The sequence below is a fragment of the Papio anubis genome, chromosome 17, assembly GCF_008728515.1.
Source record: "Papio anubis isolate 15944 chromosome 17, Panubis1.0, whole genome shotgun sequence".
Classification (NCBI taxonomy): domain Eukaryota; kingdom Metazoa; phylum Chordata; class Mammalia; order Primates; family Cercopithecidae; genus Papio; species Papio anubis.
The window spans coordinates 49,633,781-49,642,919 of NC_044992.1; the positions used below are offsets into that span (position 1 = coordinate 49,633,781).

The window sequence follows — 9,139 nt, forward strand, 5'->3', positions numbered from 1 at the left end:
TTCACCCGGCCTTATTTATTTATTTATTTGAGATGGAGTCTCACTCTGTCACCCAGGCTGGAGTGCAGTGGCACAATCTCGGCTAACTGCAACCTCTGCCTCCCGGGTTCAAGCAATTCTCCTGCCTCAGCCTCCCGAGTAGCTGGGATTACAGGCGTACACCACCATGCCCAGCTAATTTTTGTATTTTTAGTAGAGATGGGGTTTCACCATGTTGGCCAGACTGGTCTTGAATTCCTGACCTCAAGTGATCTGCCCTCCTTGGCCTCCCAAAGTGCTGGGACTACAGCCACTGTGCCCAGCCCTTATTTATTTTTTTGAGACAAAGTCTCACTCTGTTGCCCAGGTTGGAATGCTGTGATATGAACATGGCTTACTGCAGCCTCAACCTCCTGTGCTCAGAAATCCTCCCACCTCAGCCTCCCAATTAGGTAGGACTAAAAGTATATGCCACCTTACCTCACTAATTTTTTTGTGGGTTTTATTTATTTATTTATTTATTTATTTATTTATTTATTTATTTTTGTAGAGACAGGATCTCCCAGGCTGGTCTCAAATTCCTGGGCTCAAGCAATCCTCCTGCCTTGGCCTCCCCAACTGTTGGGATTACAAGTGTGAGCCACTATGCCCACCTTATTTTTAAAAAAAAATTTTTTTAGAGAGTTTTCTGGTGAAAACCTGCTAAACAGATTCTAAAAGAGCTGTAATACTTGATTTATTTGACATTTTAATTTTTAGTCTGAAATTTTCATTTCCAAATTTTCAATTTCTATTCACAAAATTCTTTTTTTTCTTTTCTTTTCTTTTCTTTTTTTTTTCTTTTTTTTTTTTTTTTTTACAGTTTTTCCTCCTCTGCTGAGGTTTCTTTTCTTTTTTCTTTTTCTTTTTTGAGATGGAGTCCCACTCTGTCACCCAGGCTGGAGTGCAATGGCGTGATCTTGGTTCACTACAACCTCCACCTCTCCGGTTCAAGCGATTCTCCTGCCTCAGCCTCCTGAGTAGGTGGGATTACAGGCAACTGCCTTCATGCCTTGCTAATTTTTGTATTTTTGTAGAGATGGGGTTTCACCATGTTTGCCAGGCTGGTCTTGAACTCCTGACCTCAGGTGATCTGCCCAAGCTGGCCTCCCAAAGTTCTGGGATTACAGGCATGAGCCACTGTGCCTGAGTGGAAAGTTCTAAAATTAATTGCGGCTATGGTTGCACAATTCTGTGAGTATTAAAAATTGTTGACTTGTATGCTTTAAATGGGTGAGTTGTATGGTATATGAATTATATCTCAATAATTACAATAAAAGATTCATCAGTTTTTAAAATAGAACATATATATGCATTTTTTTTCCTTTTCTTTCTTTTTTTTTCTTTTGCAGAAACAGGAACTATGTGTCCCAGGCTGGTCTCAAAATCTTGAGCTCAAGTGATCTTCCTGACCCAGCCTCCCAAATCGCTGGGATTACAGGTGTGAGCTACCATGCCTGGCCTGAAAATAGACTATATGGAAATAAAATGATAAATTCAATACATGAAATCACCAAATTTGGAGGAGACCCTAAACTGAATGAAAACAGAAATTAACTCATGTTACAAATGAACACCAAAACTGTACTGAAGCAGAAGTGGTATGGGAATAGTAATTGAGAAACTATGTTGAGCATATTATAGAATTAAGCAAATGATATATAAAAGAAGGTGGAAGCTAGAGTTCTCACTGTAGGAAAAAAGTAGATTTAGATACGAATTAGGGAATACAAAGGAGTCTTAGATGGGTGGAACTGGAGTTAGAGGCATCAGTATAAACCCATAATTTCATATACATCTATAGAGATAGAGCTAGAGGTTCAGCCTCTGTGTGTTAAAGGCTTAGAAGTACTAACACAATGTAACAATGAGCAGGCTTGGTACCAAGATCTTGGTTTCTAAATATTATTCCTCACAACAAAGAAACAGCTTCTTAGAGAAATGGATGACTTTAGGGCTGGAACAGGGAAATTATAAGGTAAGCTTGAAATATCCTGTTATGATAGAAATTAAGGAAGTCCCTCCCATCCCCTGCCACCCCCAACACCCTAGCAAAATGATGGGAATATGTCAAAAAACACAAGAGGAAGTTCCATTTCCAATCATGGCTGAGTAATTCCCATCACACCAAGTCTTCTGTAAAAAGGAATGATATACTCAGAGCAAAATATTAAAGAACAAACAAACAAAAACTACCTGAAGTCATTAGCAAGCAAACAACAGGAGGAATATACTGCACAGAGGTGGATACCTGGAAGAGAAGAGGACTGAATGGATTTCCCGTGTTTTACAGCTTTTAGTCTAAGGGAAGTCCAAAGTCTGCAAAGTGAGTGGTTAAAACAAAGCTGGGGGTAGTGGTGTGTGCCTGTAGTCCCACCTACTCAGAAGGCTGAGGTGGGAGGAAACCCTGAGCCCAGGAGTTCAAGGCTGTAGAGCACTAAGATTGTGCCTGTGAATACCCACTGTATTCCAACTTAGGCAACACAGTAAGACCTCATCTCTTTCTCTTTTTTTTTTTGAGACAGAGTTTCACTCTGTTGCTCAGGCTGGAGTACAGTGGTGTGATCTCAGCTCACAGCAACCTCTGCCTCCCAGGTTCGTGATTCTCCTGCCTCAGTCTCCCGAGTAGCTGGGACTACAAGCACCTGCCACCATGCCCGGCTAATTTTTGTGTGTTTTTAGTAGAGACGGGGTTTCACCATGTTGCCCAGGCTGGTCTTGAACTCCTGACCTCAGGTGATCCACCCATTTCAGCCTCCCAAAGTGCTGGGATTACAGGCGTGAACCACTGTGCAGGAGATCTTATCTCTTAAAACAACAACAACAACAAAAACAAAACAACAAAAACCCAAACCCCCGCAGTCTTACTAGCTTGAATTGTTCAGGGCAACCCCAGCAGGTGGCAATAATGGGAGGAAATCCTATCAAAATAAGAGCCACAGAGAGGGAGGCTCAAATTCTGTGCATAAACTATAGTCCCAGCTACTCAGGAGTCCCAGTACCTGTAGTCCCAGCTACTTGGGAGGTTGAGGTGGGAGGCTCGCTTGAACCCTGGAAGTCAAGGCTGTAGTGAGCTGTGATGATGCCACTGCAAGCCAGCCTGGGTGACAGAGTGAGACCCTGTTTTTAAAAAAAAAAAAAAAAAATTCAGAACTTTAAAAAAATCACCCTGAAAAGAAACCCCGTGCCCTTTTATTATTTTTTTCACTTTTTTGACTTTATTATTTTTTCTTTAAAACAATATTTATTCTTTTTTGTTGAGACTGGGTGTCACTATGTTGTCCAGGCTAGTCTTGAACTCCTGGGCTCGAGACATCCTCCTGCCTCAGCCTCCCAAAATGCTGAGATTACAGGTGTGAGCCACTGTGTCTGGCCAAGAAACCCTTTAGCCATCACGTTCCATTCTCTCCATCACCCCAGCCCTAGGCATTAATAATCCACTTTTTGCCTCTATAGATTTGTCTACTCTAGACATATCATAAAAATGCTATCATATATGTGGTCTTTTTTGACTGACTTCTTTCACTTAGTATGTTTTCAAGGTTTATCTATGTTGTAACATGTATCATTACTTCATCCCTTTTTATTGCTGAATAACATTTCATTGTATGAATATACTACATTTTATTTATCCATTCATCCATTGTGGAACATCTGGGTTGTTTCCAATTTTGGGCTACTGTGTATAATGCTGTTATGAATATTTGTGTACACATTTTCTTTTTTTTTTTTTTTTTTTTTTTTTTTGAGACGGAGTCTCGCTCTGTCGCCCAGGCTGGAGTGCTGTGGCCGGATCTCCGCTCACTGCAAGCTCCGCCTCCCGGGTTCCCGCCATTCTCCTGCCTCAGGCTCCCGAGTAGCTGGGACTACAGGCGCCTGCCACCTCGCCCGGCTAGTTTTTTGTATTTTTTAGTAGAGACGGGGTTTCACCGTGTTAGCCAGGATGGTCTCGATCTCCTGACCTCGTGATCCGCCCGTCTCGGCCTCCCAAAGTGCTGGGATTACAGGCTTGAGCCACCGCGCCCGGCCTGTGTACACATTTTCTATGGACATTTAGTTTTTTTTTCTCTTGGGTGTATACCTAGGAGTGGAATTGTTGGATTATATGGTAACTCTATGATAAGCCCTTCAAGAAATTGCCAGAGTATTTTTCAAAGTAGTTACCCCATTTTACATCTTCACCAGTAGTGAATGGGGGTTCCAATTTCTGCATATCTTCACCATGAATCTTTTTAAGAAAACAGATTATTGACCGGAGGTCAGGCATTCGAGGCCACCCTGGCCAACATGGCGAAATCCCTCCTCTAATAAAAATACGAATATTATTGGCCTGGGGTGGTGGCTCACGCCTTTAATCCCAACACTTTGGGAGGCCGAGGCGGGCGGATCACGAGGTCAGGAGACTGAGACCATCCTGGCTAACACAGTGAAACCTCATCTCCACTAAAAATACAAAAAATTAGCCTGGTGTGGTGGCGGAAGCTTATAGTTCCAGCTACTTGGGAGGCTGAGGCAGGAGAATCGCTTGAACACAGGAGGCGGAGGTTGTAGTGAGTTAAGATCATGCCACTGCACTCCTGCATGGGTGACAGAGTGAGACTCCATCTCCAAAACAAAACAAAACACAAAACAAATATTAGCGGGCCATGGTGGTGCATGCCTATAATCTCAGCTACTCAGGAGGCTAAGGCGGGAGTATCGCTTGAACCCGGGAGGCAGAGGTTGCAGTGAGCTGAGATCGTGCCATTGTTGCCTGGGCAACAAAGCAAGACTCTGTCTCAAAAACAAAACAAAACAGGTTATTGATATATAATTCATATACCACACAATCCACTCAAAGAGTGCAATTCAGTGGTTGTGGTATATCATGTTAATTTTTAAAATTGTGGTAAAATACGAAAGTTGCCATTTTAACAATTTTTTATATACATATATATATACATACACGTGTGTGTGTGTGTGTGTGTGTGTGTATATATATTTTTTGAGACGGAGTCTTGCTCTGTTGCCAGGCTGGAGTGCAGTTGCGCGATCTCGGCTCACTGCAACCTCTGCCTCCCGGGTTCAAGCAATTCTCCTGCCTCAGCCTCCCAAGTAGCTGGGACTATAGGCACATACCACTATGCCCAGCTAATTTTTGAATTTTCAGTAGAGACAGGGTTTCACCATGTTGGCCAGGATAGTCTCGATCTCTTGACCTCGTGATCCTCCTGCCTTGGCCTCCCAAAGTGCTGGGATTACAGGCGTGAGCCACCGTGCCCAGCCATATATATATATATATATATATATATAATTTATTTATTTATTTATTTATGTATTTTTGAGACAGAGTCTCGCTTTGTTGCCCAGGCTGGAGTGCAGTGGTGCGATCTCGGCTCACTGCAAGTTCTGCCTCCCAGATTCACACCATTCTCCTGCCTCAGCCTCCCGAGTAGCTGGGACTACAGGCATCTGCCACCACGCCTGGCTAATTGTTTTGTATTTTTAGTAGAGACAGGGTTTCACTGTGTTAGCCAGGATGGTCTCGATCTCCTGACCTTGTGATCCTCCTGCCTCGGCCTTCCAAAGTGCTGGGATTGCAGGCGTGAGCCACCGCACCTGGCCTATATATATATTTTAAATATAGAGATGGGGCCTTGCTATGTTGCCCAGGCTACTTTTGAACTTCAGGCCTCAATCTATTCTCCCGCCTCAGCCTCCTAAAGTTCTGGGATTGTAGAAGTGAGCCACTGTGCCTGGCCCCCATTTTAACCTTCTTTTTTTTTTTTTTTTGAGATGGAGTCTTGCTCTGTTGCCCAGGCTGGAGTGCAGTGGCATGATCTTGGTTTACTACAACCTCCACCTCTTGGGTTCAAGCAATTCTTCTGCCTCAGCCTCCCGAGTAGCTGGGATTACAGGCACCCACCATCACACCCAGCTAATTTTTGTATTTTTAATAGAGATGGGGTTTCAGCATGTTGGCCAGATAGTGCTTGAACTCCTGAGCTCAGGTGATCCACCTACCTCAGCCTCCCAAAGTGCTGGGATTACAGGTGTGAGACACCATGCCCAGCCTTAACCATTTTTTAATGTACAATTCAGTGGCATTAATTACACTGACAATGTGCATAACTATCACCACTATTTATTTCCAAAATAAAAGAGAAACTCTGTTCCCATTAAGCAATTCTCCATTCCCCCCTTCTCCTAGCCCCTGGTTACCTGTAATCTACTTTCTGTCTCTACAAATTTGCCTAGTTTAGTCTAGATATTTCACTTAAGTGGAATAATACAATATTTGTCCTTTTACAATCTGGCTTATTTCACTTAGCATGTTTTCAAGTTTCATCCATGTTGTAGCACGTGTCATACTTTCATTCCTTTGTTTTCTTTTTGAGACGGAGTCTCGCTCTGTCGCCCAGGCTGGAGTGCAGTGGCGTGATCTTGGCTCAATGCAAGCTCCACCTCCCAGGTTCACGCCATTCTCCTGCCTCAGCCTCCTGAGTAGCTGGGACTACAGACACCCACCACCATGCCCGGCTAATTTTTTATATTTTTATTAGAGATGGGGTTTCACCGTGTTAAGACAGATGGTCTCGATCTCCTGACCTCGTGATCCGCCCACCTCGGCCTCCCAAAGTGCTGGGATTACAAGCATGAGCCACCGTACCCGGCCCATTCCTTTTTATGAAATTTAATTTTAATATTAAAGACTATTTCAGTCCAGGTGCGGTGGCTCATGCCTATAATCCCAGCTCTTTGGGAGACTGAGGTAGTCAGATTGCTTTGAGCTCAGGAGTTCAAGAACAGTCTGGGCAACATGGCCAAATCCCGTCTCTACTAAAATACAAAAATTAGCCGGGCATGATGGCAGGCGCCTGTAATCTCAGCTACTCAGGAGGCTGGGGCAGGAGAATCGCTTGACCCTGGGAGGCAGAAGGCGGAAGTTGCAGTGAGCCGAGATTGTGTCACTGCATTCCAGCCTGGGCAGCAGAGCAAGACTCTGCCTCAAAAAAAAAAAAATTATGTCGTCAGAGTCCTAGAAGGAGTAAGAATGTAAGACCAAAGAAACATTCAAGAAATAATGGCAGAAAATTTCTCAAATTTGACAAGAGACGTAGAACTACAAGTTCAAGAAGCTGAGAAACCACAAACATGATAAGCTCAAAATCTATGCCAAGACACGTAATAAATCTAACTCCTGAAAACTAATAACAAAAGAAAAAGAATATTGACCAAGCAGTAAAAAGAGAAAAAGAAACATCAGCTACAAAGGAAAAACAGATTGAACCACAGTAGATTTCTCATCAAAAACTAAAAAAAGGGCAGAAGAGTGGCACAACGTTTTCAAATGCTCAAAGAAAAAAACTATCAAAAACAGAAAAGAAATCAACATATTTCGAGATGAAAAACTAACAAATTTGTCATCTGTAGATCTACCATACAAAAATGGCTAAAAAGGAGGGGCCAGGTGTAGAGACTCACTCCTGTAATCCCATCACTTTGGGAAAACGAGGCGGCGGATGCTTGAGACCAGGGTTGAGACCAGCCTGGCCGATGTGGCAAACAGTCTCTACTAAAAACACAAAAAATTGCCAGGCATGAGGTGGCACATGACTATAGTTCCAGCTTCTCTGGAGTCTGGGCAGGAGAATCAGTTGAACCTGGGAGGTGGAGGTTGCAGTGAGCAGAGATCCACACCCACTGCAATCAGCCTTGATGACAGAACAAGACTTCATCTCAAAAAAAAAAAGAAAGAAAGCTAAAAGGGAAGTTCTTGAAGGCCGGGCGCAGTGGCTCAAGCCTGTAATCCCAGCACTTTGGGAGGAGGCCGAGACGGAGATCCGCGAGGTCAGGAGATCGAGACCATCCTGGCTAACGGTGAAACCCCGTCTCTACTAAAATACAAAAACTAGCCGGGCGAGGTGGCGGAGCGCTGTGGTCCCAGCTACTCGGGAGGCAGAGGCAGGAGAATAAGCACAAACCAGGGAGGCGGAGCTTGCAGTGAGCTGAGATCCGGCCACTGCACTCCAGCCGGGCTACCACACAGAGCAAAGACTCCGTCTCAAAAAGGAAGTTCTTGAAAAGAAGAAAGGGAAATGATAAAAGGGACCTTGGCTGGAGCGCGGTGGCTCACGCCTGTAATCCCAACGCCGGAGGCTCCAGGAGCGAAGGATCCGCGAGGTCAGGACATTGAGACCATCCCATCCTGGCTCACACAGTGAAACCCCGTCTCTACTCAAAATACAAAAAACTAGCCAGGCGTGATGGCGGGCGCCTGTAGTCCCAGCTACTCGGGAGGCTGAGGCAGGAGAATGGGGTGAACCCGGGAGGTGGAGCTTGCAGTGAGCCGAGATCGGGCCACTGCACTCCAGCCTGGGCGACAGAGCGGGACTCCGTCTCAAAAAAAAAAAAAAAAAAGAAAGGCCCTTGGAACATCAAGGTTGAAAAAAGGACACGGAAAGCAAATATATGAGTAATTACAATATGCTTTCCTTCTTGTATTAGTCACCTAGGGCTTCCATAACAAAATATCGCAGACTGGGTAACTTGACCAACAGTATTTATTTTCTCACCGTTCTGGAGGCTGGAAGTCTAAGACTAAGGTGTTGGTAGATTTGGTTTTTCCTGAGGCCTATTTTCTTGGCCTGTAGATGGCCACCTTCTTGCTGTGTCCTCCCCTGGCCTTCTGTATGTGTGTGACCACTCCTGGTGCCTTTTCCTCTTCTTAAAAGGACACTGGGCCAGGTGCGGTGGCTCACCCCTGTAATCCATCACTTTGGGAGGCCAAGGCAGGCGGATCACCTAAGGTCGGGGGTTTGAGACCAGCCAACATGGAGAAACCCCGTCTCTACTGAAAAAACAAAATTAGCCAGGCGTGGTGGCACATGCCTGTAATCCCAGCTACTCAGGAGGCTGAGGTAGGAGAACTACTTGAACCCGGGAGACGGAGGTTGCGGTGAGCCGAGAGTGAAACTCCATCTCAAAAAAAAAAAAAAAAAAGGACACCAGCTGGGCTCGGTGGCTCACACCTGTAATCCCAGCACTTTGGGAGGCCGAGGTGGGAGGATCACTTGAGGTCAGGAGTTTGAGACCAGCTTGGTCAACATGTTGAAACCTCTGTCTCTACTAAAACAGAAAA

General features: G+C 44.6%; 1 pseudogene; it reads right to left on the reverse strand.

Moving 5' to 3' along the window:
* Positions 1 to 658: 658 nt before the first annotated feature.
* Positions 659 to 712, reverse strand: LOC116271117 (annotated as a pseudogene).
* Positions 713 to 9,139: the final 8,427 nt, after the last annotated feature.